Below are 14,016 nucleotides of genomic sequence, written 5' to 3'. Positions count from 1 at the left end.
CTGTAAGTGTAGAAACTGGCAATCTTCCCAACTCTCTTGAAACTGGTTAAGATAATTAAGTATTGCCAGAATGATGATAACTAGCATAAGGCTTCATAAGTCTTGGTTTGTCTACATTCAATTCATCAAAAAGTTAATTGATGGGATCATTCTCATTCTTATGAAAATGTTCCTCGATTGAACTAAGTCATTGAGCTAAGAAAGACTTATGTTCAAACATAAATCATGGAAACTGAACATATAAATGGTTGTAAGGATATAAATAGGAATTGTGATTACCCAGTTATAGGAAAGTCCTGCCCATGCAAGTTGTTACCTTCTCTATAACTTATAGAGTTGCCTAGAACAAAGGTTTCAAACTCAGGGCCACCCTCTGAGTGTTTTAATTGAACAAAAATGTAATTGAGAAATGTTTAATAAACTAAATAAAAATATAATATAATATCAATAATGTTAATTTGTGGGAGGTTTTAAATCAATATGCAGCTTAGAGAGATCGGTATCTATTTGAGATTGTACTGACCTATAATACTTAAAAGTAGCTCTCTATAAGTATATCATGTTACAGCTATAAGATCTGAAAATTAAAATATTCATAGGAAGACCATGATTTTACTTTTTTAAATATATAAATGTGATGACTATAGATCTAGATCTGGAAGGAACTATTGGGTTCCTTTTGTCAACTTTCTCATCTTATTAATGAAGAACTAAGGTCTAGAAGTATTAAATCATTTGTCAATGATTAAACAGTTAATAAGATTGGATTTGAAATTGAATCTTCTTGACTCCAAATTTGGCACATCTCCTTCTGGACAATATTATCTCTTTAAAATCTGTTTATATACCTTTTCTTCTGTTCTCAATTGTGATAAGATAAAGAAGTCTATCAAATTTCATATAAGGAAAACTAAATAAAACAGGCCACAATAGGAACTATCTCAAATGTCCACTTAGTAGATGACAGGATATATGAGTACATGGCCAAGCAGATACATTCCGAATTACAATTCCTATTTATAATAATCTTTTTTAAAAGTTTTCTATCAGAATGTCATAAAATGAGGGTACAAGCAAATGATTAGCTTTTCCTTTTTTCAGTCCTTATGCTCTTGGCTTCAAATCAACAAAATAATTCACTTAATTTGTTAGCATGAGCAAGAAATTGCTTTTTTGTTGTTCACTGATTTTAGTCATATCCTACTCTTTGTGGGTTTTCTTGGCAAAGATACTGGAGTGATTTGCCGTTTCTTTTTGCAGCTCCTTTTGCAGATGAAGAAACTGAGGCAAGCAGAGTTAAGTGACTTGCCCAGCATCTCAAAGCTGGTAAGTGTCTGAAGCTGATTTGAATTCAGGAAGAGGAGACTTCTTAACTCTAAGTCTGATATTTTATCCACTGTGCCACCTCTCTGCTCCACAGAAATTATTCAATTCTCCATTCTGTTCCTTATTTACTTACATAAGTTTTTTGTCATTTTTCTCTCTCTTTTTAAATACTCAGGAATTGGATGGTGGTCAGTGTTGAAGTGAACTCTTACTTCAGATATCTGAACAGAAAATTTAAAACAACATTTAAATTCAGTAGTTCTTGTTTGAATAAAAAATTAGCTCAACACGTGTTTTTTGTTGTTGTTGTTTTGTTTTGTTTTGTTTTGTTTTTTGTTTTTTATCTATGAGAGTAAATCCTCAAAAGAAGGTATAAATAAAAGATTTTCAAAAGGCATGGCAATGGCGGTAGTTTGTTGACAAATTTGTCAGAACAAATTGTGTTCTTTTTTTTTTTTTTTTTTTTTTTTTTTTTTTTGCTGAGGCAATTGGAGTTAAGTGACTTGCCCAAGGTCACACAGCTAAGAAATGTTAAGTGTCTGAGGACAGATTTGAACTCAGGGCCTCTTGACTTTCAGGTGCTCTATCCACTATGACATCTAGCTGCCCTATGTGTTCTTTACTTTTAAATAACATAATCACTACATCTTTTTAAGCAGATTATGAACGATTCAACTCTATATTTTTAGATTATAAAACCCAAACAAGTAGAAGCAGATTTGATAACTTCTTTAATGGTGGAAAGTAGGAGGCATATTCTCAAAGTGTTAAAGTGGGAATGCAAATGCATGATTCCCATTAAAATTAATAAGAACCACACTGCTCAGTTTCAACTGAAGGCTTGGAAAATTTTTTCATAGGTGCTTCTTTATGCAATCAGAAGGAAAATGTACAATGAAGAATATAACATAGATATTATTCAGTTATTATAGTTCTTTTTTTTTTCCTAGCTGATAATGTAACTTATCTGGAAATATTGAAATATATCCCACCTTCATTTATTTTGACCTATCTTCACAGTGATCTTTTTTCACCCTTATGCTTATTGTGAACACTTAACAATATTCCTTCTTGCTTTTGAAAAAAAATAGGAAGTTGATCACTGAGGAAGCACTGAGTATAATAACTATAAATAACTAGTATAAATAACTAGTATTGTTATAACAAATAGAATTATATGTATTGTTCTTATTTTTGTAATCATTTTATTCCTTTTTGAGCTCACTCCTTATGAATCCCTAAGTCTATGGTCAGTATATGTTTAAGGCATTGGAGCATTGTGCTTTATTAAGTGATTGGGATTGTTCATTTAATTGTTTTCCTCTCTGTGAGGTGCCATAGTGGCTATGATTTCATAGATGTGGATATTCCCTCCAGTGGTGCAGATGATAACCATTAATACTTTTAAACATCCTGTGCACTTCTTGTCGTTCACAGCTCATTTTAACCACAATCTTAGAAACTTTTTCCTAAAGTTTTTTATATTTCATGGGTACCAGAGGAACCCTGAGGCTGCACATGTGTCATCCCTATCTTTATATTCCTGGCCTATCTCCTTTTCTGGTTCTAGACTTCCTCAATGATAATTTTTTTTCCATTTGTGTCTGTTTTATGACCTCCGAACAGTTTAATTTATGTCTTTGGACAGTATGGTTCATGAGTCTTACAATAAACTTCATGGAATTTTTTTTTTCTACTATTTTGCACTGTTTTACAAAGTAACATGGCTCATAATATTTTCTTACCTTCTTGATGATATTATACAAAGAAGGAAGTATTTATTAAGTACCTACTATATATCAGGAACTGTCTTTGACAAATATTTCATTTCATCATCACCATAACCTTGGGAGGTAGTTGTTGTTATTATCCAAATTTAATGGTTGAGGAAACTGAGGCAGACAGAGGTTAAGAACTTTGCTGAGGTTTAGTGACACAGGTGTCTAAGGCCAGATTTGAGCCCAGTCCTGGCTCTAGGTCCAGTGCTCTATCCATCCCACCACTTAGGTATTCTAAATCTTACTAGAATTTCTTTTTTATTATTATTAATTTTATGATTATAATTTTTTGACAGTACATATGCATGGGTAATTTTTTTTTTACAACATTATCCCTTGTATTCACTTTTCCAAATTTTCCCTTCCCTCCCTCTACTTCCTCCCCTAGATGATAGGCAATCCCATACATATTAAATGTCTTACTAGCATTTCTCATTAGCAAGAAGAAACTATTTACTGCTTAAGGGAGTTTTGGAATTCTCAGTATATGATTTTTATATTGCTTAAACCATTGTAAACCATGATGATAATTAGGTCAATATCTTTTTCTTTCTTCTTTTTCTTTGTACCATGTGAATAGATTTTGTGAATAAGTCATGTTAAAGCTATTGAAATCGTTAGCCTCTCTTCTCATCATTAGACTGTCTTTTAATGTGATACTCATGGATAAGTACAAATAGGCAGCAAATTCAATTTGACTAAAAAAAGATCATTTTACAATTGATATATCTGATTTTGATATGTGTTTCAGATTATTAACTTGGCAATTCCTATCATTTAAGTAATATAAAATCACTTTCATTTTTTTGTGATACTGCTTGCCATGTCCAGCATCTTTTAACTCCCTTCTGGAAGAATAATTGAGCATCAAAATAATGCTTATTATAAGCCAAACAATATGCTAAGCACTAAGGATACAAATGCTGTTAGGTTCTTACTAAGTGCTAAGTCAGTTAACAATTCTCTAGCTCAGGATTCATATCTTTAGTTCACACCTTTAAAAGGAGTTCTGAAAAGGAGTTTACACATCTTTAAAAAGAGGAGGTTCATTGGTTGCAGGAGTTCCCACAAGCCCCTGGGAATACCCACAAGCCCATTCTCTGGGAGGATATAAGGAGCCACCAAGGCTGCCTCCGGGGACATTGAGTTTGGAAGGCAGTCTGAAAGGAAGCAGTTGGAATTGGGGAAGGACAAGACTTCCTGAGAGAACTTCAGGGAAGCTGGAGGAGATTGAGAGCCAGGATTCAGGAAGAAGAGGATTGGAGATTCTACCTTTGCACTGGCTAGAGGCTCCAGAAGTCTCCCAAGAAACCTACTCACAGAGGAAAAGATTTTACAGAAAACAAACCTCCTCCCAGAGAAGGATTATAATTGAGAGACAACAGGACATTAACATTTTGCCCCAACATGGGGCAAGGACTTATTCTGAGCCCTTCAGAGGAGCTAATCCGGACATGACAAAATGCAAAACAAACAAACAAACAAATTAAAAAAAAACAAACAGTCCCTTCTTTCAAGGAGCTTACATTCTAATAGAAGAGACCACAAATATAAGAAACCAGAATGGAATTCTTTGGACTGGGAAATCATAGGACTAGATAATGGAGGCATAGAGCAATTGATTGGCATGAAGTTTCAAGAAAGGATAATGTTGATTTGATTACAGTTGGATAAGATGGTAGAGAAAGGCTAAGAGAACTTTGAAATCATAATGGAAAATACCATAGTGATAAACTTCAAGGCAAGATATGAATGACCAGAAGGAAGTCAGGAAGAAATTGCATACATACATATATATATATATATATATATATATATATATATATATATATATATATATATATATATATATATATATATATATGGAAGAAAGGGAAAAGACAGAAAAAAATATTTTATAAAATTCAATCTAGGAGTGAAGACAAACAAATATATATATATATACCTATAATGGATGAGTCTTCACTCCTAGATTGAATTTTATAAAATATTTTTTTCTGTCTTTTCCCTTATGCCTAATTTCAGATTGAAATCACCAAGTGCCTAAGTTTATGCTGTTTTAGTTTGAAGGACTTTGTCAAGTTATTAATAAAATTTTTCTTACTCTTCATTCTTTGGAACAGATAATTTCACATTAACCAGTTATTTTAGTAGTGGTTTTCTATGCTTAGTATGCTTAGTATAAGTACTTAGTGATTGTCTCTTTTTGGCATTGGATTCCTGATAGACTAACTTCATCAATTTCTTTCGTTCTTTCTCTTTTTTTTTTTTTTTTTTTGCTTCTCCAAAGAGATTCTTTTAGCCATTATTCAATTTAGCTATAACTACCTTATGTCTTCTCATTCACTTATCACAAGAATGTCAGTTATCATACAGTTGATTTTTTCCAATAGTTTTGGTTTGTTATTTTATAAAAGCTTAACATTTATATTTCCTACCCTTAAGATAATAGTTAAATTAAGATTGGGTGATTTCTAACAATTCTGTGCCCCTTTTGCAAATATTATATCGTGTGTGTGTGTGTGTGTGTGTGTGTGTGTGTGTGTGTGTGTGTGTGTTTGGAAATTGGAGCCACAGAGGACTGGTAGCCATTTTGCATTTTTCTTTCTCTAAAACAACAAGGTTAGATTGAATCCCATCTTCTTAAACTGTGGTTTTTGATCCCACATGGCTTCTTATAACTGAATGTGGAGGTCACAAAATTATGATTTATTACAAGTAAACAATTGATTTGTATATGTATATTCCTTGGGATCATGTAAAAATTTCTTGAGTGAAAAGAAGTGGAAAAAGTTTAAGAAGCCCTGGACTAGATGACTTCTAGGGTTGTTTTCTTGTCTATGATTTATTTACCCAAATAAAACAAGAATAAATTATCCTGAACCATAATCTCTGAGTCATTATGATTAAATTAGACATCTTTGGAAGATTTCTAATGATTTATGGCTGTAAGAGTGCTATTAACAATAGCCCACTAACAGTAAGGCTCATAGATCATTCAATATGGACATGCAGAATCATAGACAGGCCTGAAAAGCAGTTTAGAGATCATTTTACAGATTAAGAAATTCAGACTAAGAAGAAGAAATGCCTTGCCCAAAGTCAAACAATTAATAAATGAGAAAGCTGGAATTTGAACTTATGTTTTCTAATAACAAACCTAGTATTTTTTCTCTATACCATACTACCAACTAAACAGTAGCTTTTTAAATTCAAACAAACAAGTAGCAGCTCATTTATGAATAAAGAAATTATACTTCTGGGAAAGCTAGGTGGCACAGTGGATAGAGCACTAGCCCTAAAGTCAGGAGGACTTGAGTTCAAATTTATCCTCAGGCACTTAACATTTCCTAGCTCTGTGACCCTGAGCAAGTCACTTAACCCCAATTGCCTCGGGAAAAAAAATTAGACTTCCTAAATTATCATCAGAAAAAAAAATTATTTTAGCACAAAAAGGAATGTCACACACTAGAATTTCTTTGCTCAGTTTCCTCATCACTAAAATGAAGGGGTTGGACAGAATTATTTCCAAAAGCCCTTCAGTGTGGTATAAGAGAAAGAACATGCGTGGTATTTAGAGTCTGGAGATTTGGCATTGAATCCATTCTGCTCTTCCCAATTCATTTATCTTATCTAAATAAATCCTATCTTGTAATCATCTAAAAACATTCCTGGGCAGGGAGCAAAGGTGAACACTCTGGCTCCTTTCAGCAAATAAGCTTATGATTAAGTACAGTAACTTGTGAATCCCTCATTTGGTGAACTTATGCTTCTTTCCTTCTTCATTGCTATATTTCATTTAAAGGCTATTGCATTATCCAGTCTAACTACCAAAAAAAGCCAGAGAGTATTTTTTAAAAATATATTTATACAAAAAAGAAAAGTCCAGTATAATATTTCACATAGCCATCATAAAGTATAAAAAGTTATTACCTCCCCTAATACATGAAATAACTGTGCTAAGCAGGAAAAACACAAAGAGTTATATACACATTTTTAAAAGTCCTTGTTCTCTGAGTGACATGATATAGCTGGTTTTATATTTAGTTATGACAAATGGATGATTTATTAAAATAATCAAATAAAATAGAAAACATTAATAAAAATAACATCAAAAACAAATTCTAGAAATGTCTTATCTAAAAGTCCTACAAAAACTTTACTGTCATGCTTTCCATTATTTTTTCTCACCTCCTGTTAGTAAGCAGGAAATCATGATAATGTAATATTGGCTCTGATATCTTTTAGAGGAAGTAGTGTGATGTAGTGACACATAGAACTAGCCTAAAAATCACAACAACCTAAGTCTAAATCCAACTTCTAACTCACTTTGTTACTCTAAACAAATCACTTAAGCACTTGATGTTGCAGATAACTTCCTAAATTGCATGAGTTTCAGACTAAGAGGTGATCTACACATTGGGAGAGAGTTCTCTATAACAATGAATTCTTTTGTTATAGAATCCTTTATTTGTTATTCAATCATTTTTCAGTCATGTACAACTTTAAATAGCACCATTTGGGGCTTTCTTGGCAAAGATACTACATTAGTTGACCATTTCCTTCTGCAGTTCATTTTACATGTGAGGAAAATGAGGTAAATATAGTTAAGTGACTTGTCTATGGGTCACATAATTAGTAAGTGCCTGAGACCAGATTCGAACTCAGGAAGGTGAGTCTTCTTCCAGGCCTAGTACTCTATCCACCTATGTTAAAGACTAAATTAGAATTTGTAGGTACCACTGAATTTTAATATGTCCCATGAAATATGAAAATATAAACTTAAAAAAATAAAATGAATTGTGCAGCTAACAAATATATTACTGAAAGATTTCTTATTTCACTAAAAAAAAATTAGACTGGGAAGAATACAACAGAGATGGCTAATAGGAAATTGAAAGCCAAGAGAGATCCTCAAGAGAACACCAAGTTCACATTCCTAAATTCAAAGCATGGGGTTTAGAAAAAGTACATTAAAAGTACTGAAAGAACAGGGAAGTGAGATTGATGAAACATTGTAAATGACAAAAGATCATGTAGAATAGGACCAGAGAAAGATAAATGTTCTAATTTGCAAAATAGAAGAGAATGGAGTCTAATGGGAGAGACAACATGAAAACAACTCTATATACATTGGTAACTGCTATAAACATTGTTTGAAAGAGATGGGAAATGAGAATAAAATCTTTAGAATTATAAAGTCTGCTACACAACCTGATGCTAGTGAAGTGAGCAAGACCAAGAGAATATTATATACAGTAACAACAAAATTATATGATGATCAACTGCTAGAGATTTGGCTCTTTTCAACAATGAGGTGACTCAGGGCAATTGCAATAGACTTGGAATGGAAAGTGCCATCCACATCCAGAGAGAAAGAACTATGGAGACTGAATATGAATCAAAGCTTAGCATGTTCACTGTTTTTGTTGCTGTTTGTTTGTTGGCTTGTTTTTTTCTTTCTTAATTTTTTTCCCTTTGATCTGATTTGTGTGTGTGTGTGCAGCATGACAAATGTGGATATCTGTTTAGAAGAATTACACATGTTTAACCGATATCCACTTACTTGCTCAATTGAGCAAGAGGAGGGAGGAGGAGAGAAAAATTTGGAACACAAGGTTTTTCTTTTTTTTTCTTTTTTTTTTTTTTTTTATTTTATTATATATATATATTTTTCATAATATTATCCCTTGTATTCATTTTTCCAAATTACCCCCCCTCCCTCTATTCCCTCCCCCCGACGACAGGCAATACCATACATTTTACATGTGTTACAATATAGTCTAGGTACAATACATGTGTGCGAATATCATTTTCTTGTTGCACAATAAACAATAGAATCCGAAGGTACATGTAACCTGGGCAGACAGATATTAGTGCTAACAATTTTGATTCCCCTCCCAGTGTTTCTTCTCTGGGTGTAGCTACCTCTGTCCATCATTGATCAACTGGAAGTGAGTTGGATCTTTATGTTGAAGATTTCCACTTCCATCAGAATACATCCCCATACAGTATTGTTGTTGAAGTGTACAGTGATCTTCTGGTTCTGCTCATTTCACTCAGCATCAGTTGATTTAAGTCTCTCCAGGCCTCTCTATATTCCTCCTGCTGGTCATTTCTTACCGAGCAATAATATTCCATAACCTTCATATACCACAATTTACCCAACCATTCTCCAACTGATGGACATCCATTCATCTTCCAGTTTCTAGCTACAACAAAAAGAGCTGCCACAAACATTTTGGCACATATATGTCTCTTTCCGCTCTTTAGTATTTCTTTGGGATATAATCCCAGTAGTAGCGCTGCTGGGTCAAAGGGTATGCACAGTTTGATAACTTTTTGGGCATAATTCCAGATTGCTCTCCAGAATGGCTGGATTCTTTCACAACTCCACCAGCAATGTATTAGTGTCCCAATTTCCCCACATCCCCTCCAACATTTGTCATTATTTGTTCCTGTCATCTTAGCCAATCTGACAGGTGTGTATTGGTATCTCAGAGTGGTCTTAATTTGCATTTCTCTGATCAGTAGTGATTTGGAACACTCTTTCATGTGAGTGGATATAGTTTCAATTTCTTCCTCTGAGAATTGTCTGTTCATATCCTTTGACCATTTATCAATTGGAGAATGGTTCGGTTTCTTATAAATTACGGTCAGTTCTCTATATATTTTGGAAATGAGACCTTTGTCAGAACCTTTGTTTTTAAAAATATTTTCCCAATTTGTTACTTCCCTTCTAATCTTGTTTGCATTAGTATTATTTGTACAGAAACTTTTTAGTTTGATGTAATCAAAATCTTCTATTTTGTGATCAATAATGATCTCTAGTTCTCCTCTGGTCATAAATTCCTTCCTCCTCCACAAGTCTGAGAGGTAGATTATCCTCTGTTCCTCTAATCTATTTATTATCTCCCTCTTTATGCCTAAATCATGGACCCATTTTGATCTTATCTTGGTATATGGTGTTAAGTGTGGATCCATATCTAATTTCTGCCATACTCATTTCCAGTTTTCCCAACAGTTTTTTCCGAATAATGAATTTTTATCCCTAATGTGGGAATCTTTGGGTTTGTCAAAGATTAGATTGCTATAGATGTACCCTTTTTTGTCCTTTGTATCTAATCTGTTCCACTGATCTACCGGTCTATTTCGTAGCCAATACCAAATGGTTTTGGTGACTGCTGCTATATAATATAGCTTTAGATCAGGTACACTTAGACCACCTTCCTCTGAGTTTTTTTTTCATTAGTTCCCTTGCAATTCTTGACCTTTTATTCTTCCATATGAATTTTGTTGTTATTTTTTCTAGGTCATTAAAATAGTTTCTTGGGAGTCTGATTGGTATAGCACTAAATAAATAGATTAGTTTGGGGAGTATTGTCATCTTTATTATATTCGCTCGGCCTATCCAAGAGCACTGAATGTCTTTCCAATTATTTAAATCTGATTTTATTTTTGTGGCAAGTGTTTTGTAATTTTTCTCATATAATTCCTGACTTTTCTTTGGTAGATGGATTCCCAAATATTTTATACTCTCAACATTTGTTTGGAATGGAATTTCTCTTTGTATCTCTTGCTGTTGCATTTTGTTAGTGATATATAAAAATGCCGAGGATTTATGTGGATTTATTTTGTATCCTGCCACTTTGCTGAAATTTTGAATTATTTCTAATAGCTTTTTAGCAGAGTCTTTGGGGTTCTCTAAGTATACCATCATGTCATCTGCAAAAAGTGATAGTTTAATTTCCTCATTTCCTACTCTAATTCCTTGAATCTCTTTCTCGGCTCTTATTGCCGAGGCTAGCGTTTCTAGTACTATATTGAATAGTAATGGTGATAGTGGGCAACCTTGTTTCACTCCTGATCTTACTGGGAAAGGTTGCAGTTTATTTCTATTGCATATTATGCTTACTGACGTCTTAAATATATACTCCTGATTATTCTAAGGAATAATCCATTTATTCCTATACTCTCAAGAGTTTTTAGTAGGAATGGATGTTGGATTTTGTCAAATGCTTTTTCTGCATCTGTTGAGATGATCATATGGTTCTTATTAATTTGATTATTAATATGGTCAATTATATTAATAGTTTTCCTAATATTAAACCAGCCCTGCATTCCTGGAATAAATCCTACTTGATCATAGTGTATTATCTTGGAGATGATTTTCTGAAGTCTTTTTGCTAATATCTTATTTAAGATTTTAGCATCAATATTCATTAAGGAGATTGGTCTATAATTTTCTTTCTCAGTTTTTGATCTACCAGGTTTAGGTATCAGTACCATGTCTGTGTCATAAAAGGAGTTTGGTAGGACTCCTTCATCCCCTATTTTTTCAAATAATTTATATAACATTGGGGCTAATTGTTCTTTAAATGTTTGGTAGAATTCACATGTGAATCCATCTGGCCCTGGGGATTTTTTCCTGGGGAGTTGATTAATAGCTTGTTCTATTTCTTTTTCTGAAATGGGACTATTTAAGCAATTTATCTCCTCCTCTGTTAATCTAGGGAGCCTATATTTTTGGAGAAAGTCATCCATTTCACTTAAGTTATCAAATTTATTGGCATAAAGTTGGGCAAAGTAACTCCTTATTATTTCTCTAATTTCCTCTTCATTGGTGGAAAGATCCCCCTTTTCATTTGTAAGACTATCAATTTGATTTTCCTCTTTCTTTTTTTTGATCAAATTTACCAAAGGTTTATCTATTTTATTGGCTTTTTCATAAAACCAACTCTTGGTTTTATTTATTAATTCAATAGTTTTTTTACTTTCAATTTTATTGATTTCTCCTTTTAATTTTTGTATTTCGAGTTTAATTTTTGGTTGGGGGTTTATAATTTGGTCTTTTTCTAGCCTTTTAAGTTGTAAGCCCAATTAACACAAGGTTTTTCAAAGATGAATGTTGAAAACTATCTTTGTATGTATTTAGAAAAATAAAATATTATTAAAATTAAAAAAAAAATCATCTCATTCACTCTCATTCCTTTATCACTTTTAGCTCACCTTTCATATAGTATATCTGTCTGGTGTTCAGAGAGGACTAGTGAGAGGGCTTGTCGAGCCCTTTTCTGGGCTGCTCATCTACCTTTGTTGTCCACCTAATTCATTCAACTCACATCTGTAGCTCCAAAAAAGTATAATATGCATAGTGACCATACCCTAGCAAAACTCACTACAAGTAAAACTATCTGAGCAGAGTACTAAAGTAGGTTAAGGATAACAAACAAGTGTCAAACTCATTGGTGAAAAGAGGGGTTGTCTACCCCAAGTAGGAGAAGACTTTCCCCAGAAGAAGGGACAGATGAAATAATTTGTCCCAAGATGATGAAAGATATCTGTGGAACACTGGGAGCTTGGTCAGATGTAGAAAATGCCAAGGTCATCCATTGCCTCCTGGGATATTGCCTATTGTCTTATTTGTCTTGCCATTAGATTTAGATGACTCAAGAAGAGAAAGTAAGCCTGAGGATTTTGTATAACTTTACCTCACTTTAATTCAATTCATACACAAGTCAAGACATCATCTGTGATGTGACTGATTCTCTTTGAATACAAAATTCAAACAATACCTCTTATTGATTCCACTCCCAAAACATCTCTTGTAGCTGTCATCTTTCTATTTCTGTGTAATTCATTACAACCTGCCTAGTTTGTCAATATATTCTTAGGTGGCACAGTGAATAGAATGTGAGGGGTATGGGATTAGAACTCTATTCAAATCTGGCTTCAGACCCTTACTAATTGTGTGATGCTGGCAAGTCACTTAATCTCAGTGTCCTTATCTGTGAAATGGAGATCTTAATAGCATCTCTTTCCTAAAATTGTTGATCGGATTAAGTGATATAAAAATTATAAAGCACTTAGCATTGAACCTGGCACATATATATAAATGTTAGCTATTATTGTTGTTAAAACTAAAATAATATTATTGGTATATACATTTGGTCGTCACTCCTCCACTCTCTAGCCAAAAAATATTTAATGGTTGGTTTTCTTTTTCTTAATGAATAAATTCAAAATATTTTTCCTAGTGTTAAAAGACCCATAATCTGGAACTAAAATCTTTTTCGAGTCATTTCAAATTGTTCTCCTCTATCTACTTTATATCCTAGTAAAAATTAGAAAGGCTCAGTTTCTTAAACATTCAATATCCTCTTTTTTACTCACATGCTTTTTAAGCTAAAAACAACAACAAAAAATTTTGTAATAAGAAATCATCTCTTACTATTGACTTTATGTCCCTTTGCTTTATTATAGATTACTAGCTATCAACTGAATCCTTTCATTTGTTTATACCTTAAAGGCATGAAAGAGTTAATCCTGTTCTTGGAGGACTGAGGATTCAAAAAGTCACATCCATTGGGAGGATTTGTCTGAGTAAGCAGCTAATCCCTATACCACCTATGTTATTGTCCTTGCAAAATAAATGATTTAATCAAGGTCATAAAGAAAGTAGGGAGGGGGAAATCCTGTCTCCTAGCTGTGCCTCACAACCCTTGATCTGGTAGCAAAACTACATCCCTAAAACTGGTATTGGTATCATTTGCTTATAGCTATTAAAAAAAAAAAAAAATCACAATTATTCCTTTAATGTGCTACCTTCCCCAAAAAGGACTTAGAAGTTCTTATATTCTTTCCATTCACTGTTCTTAATAGGGATAGTAATCTCTAGGTGTGTGGCCTGGCAAAATCACTTTCAAGAAGATTAAACAAATACTTGCCCATTGATTTTCAATACCATATATAGTCTGGTCTCTTATTTTAAATGAAAAGCAAAACCTTTTAGCACTGGAATTATCTGGTTTGATGATCTTCATACTCATGATTCCTATGGTTGCAGGCTACTTGTTTCATTTTTTATACTCTGTTAAACTGACTTGTGAATTATGCATATAAATCATTCACA

The 14,016-nt window shown here is 33.1% G+C and overlaps 1 long non-coding RNA gene across 1 annotated transcript in view; it reads left to right on the top strand.

Moving 5' to 3' along the window:
* Positions 1-13,487, top strand: part of LOC141553976 (uncharacterized) — a 198,456-nt gene extending 184,969 nt beyond the window's left edge. The window contains exons 4-5 of the long non-coding RNA XR_012485744.1: positions 1,261-1,326; positions 13,414-13,487. This is a non-coding gene — a long non-coding RNA (uncharacterized LOC141553976). The remainder of the gene's footprint in view (positions 1-1,260; positions 1,327-13,413) is intronic.
* Positions 13,488-14,016: the final 529 nt, after the last annotated feature.

This window comes from Sminthopsis crassicaudata, chromosome 1, assembly GCF_048593235.1.
Source record: "Sminthopsis crassicaudata isolate SCR6 chromosome 1, ASM4859323v1, whole genome shotgun sequence".
Classification (NCBI taxonomy): Eukaryota; Metazoa; Chordata; class Mammalia; order Dasyuromorphia; family Dasyuridae; genus Sminthopsis; species Sminthopsis crassicaudata.
Note: the sequence above shows the minus strand (reverse complement) of the source record. Positions and strands in the feature narration are given on the sequence as shown.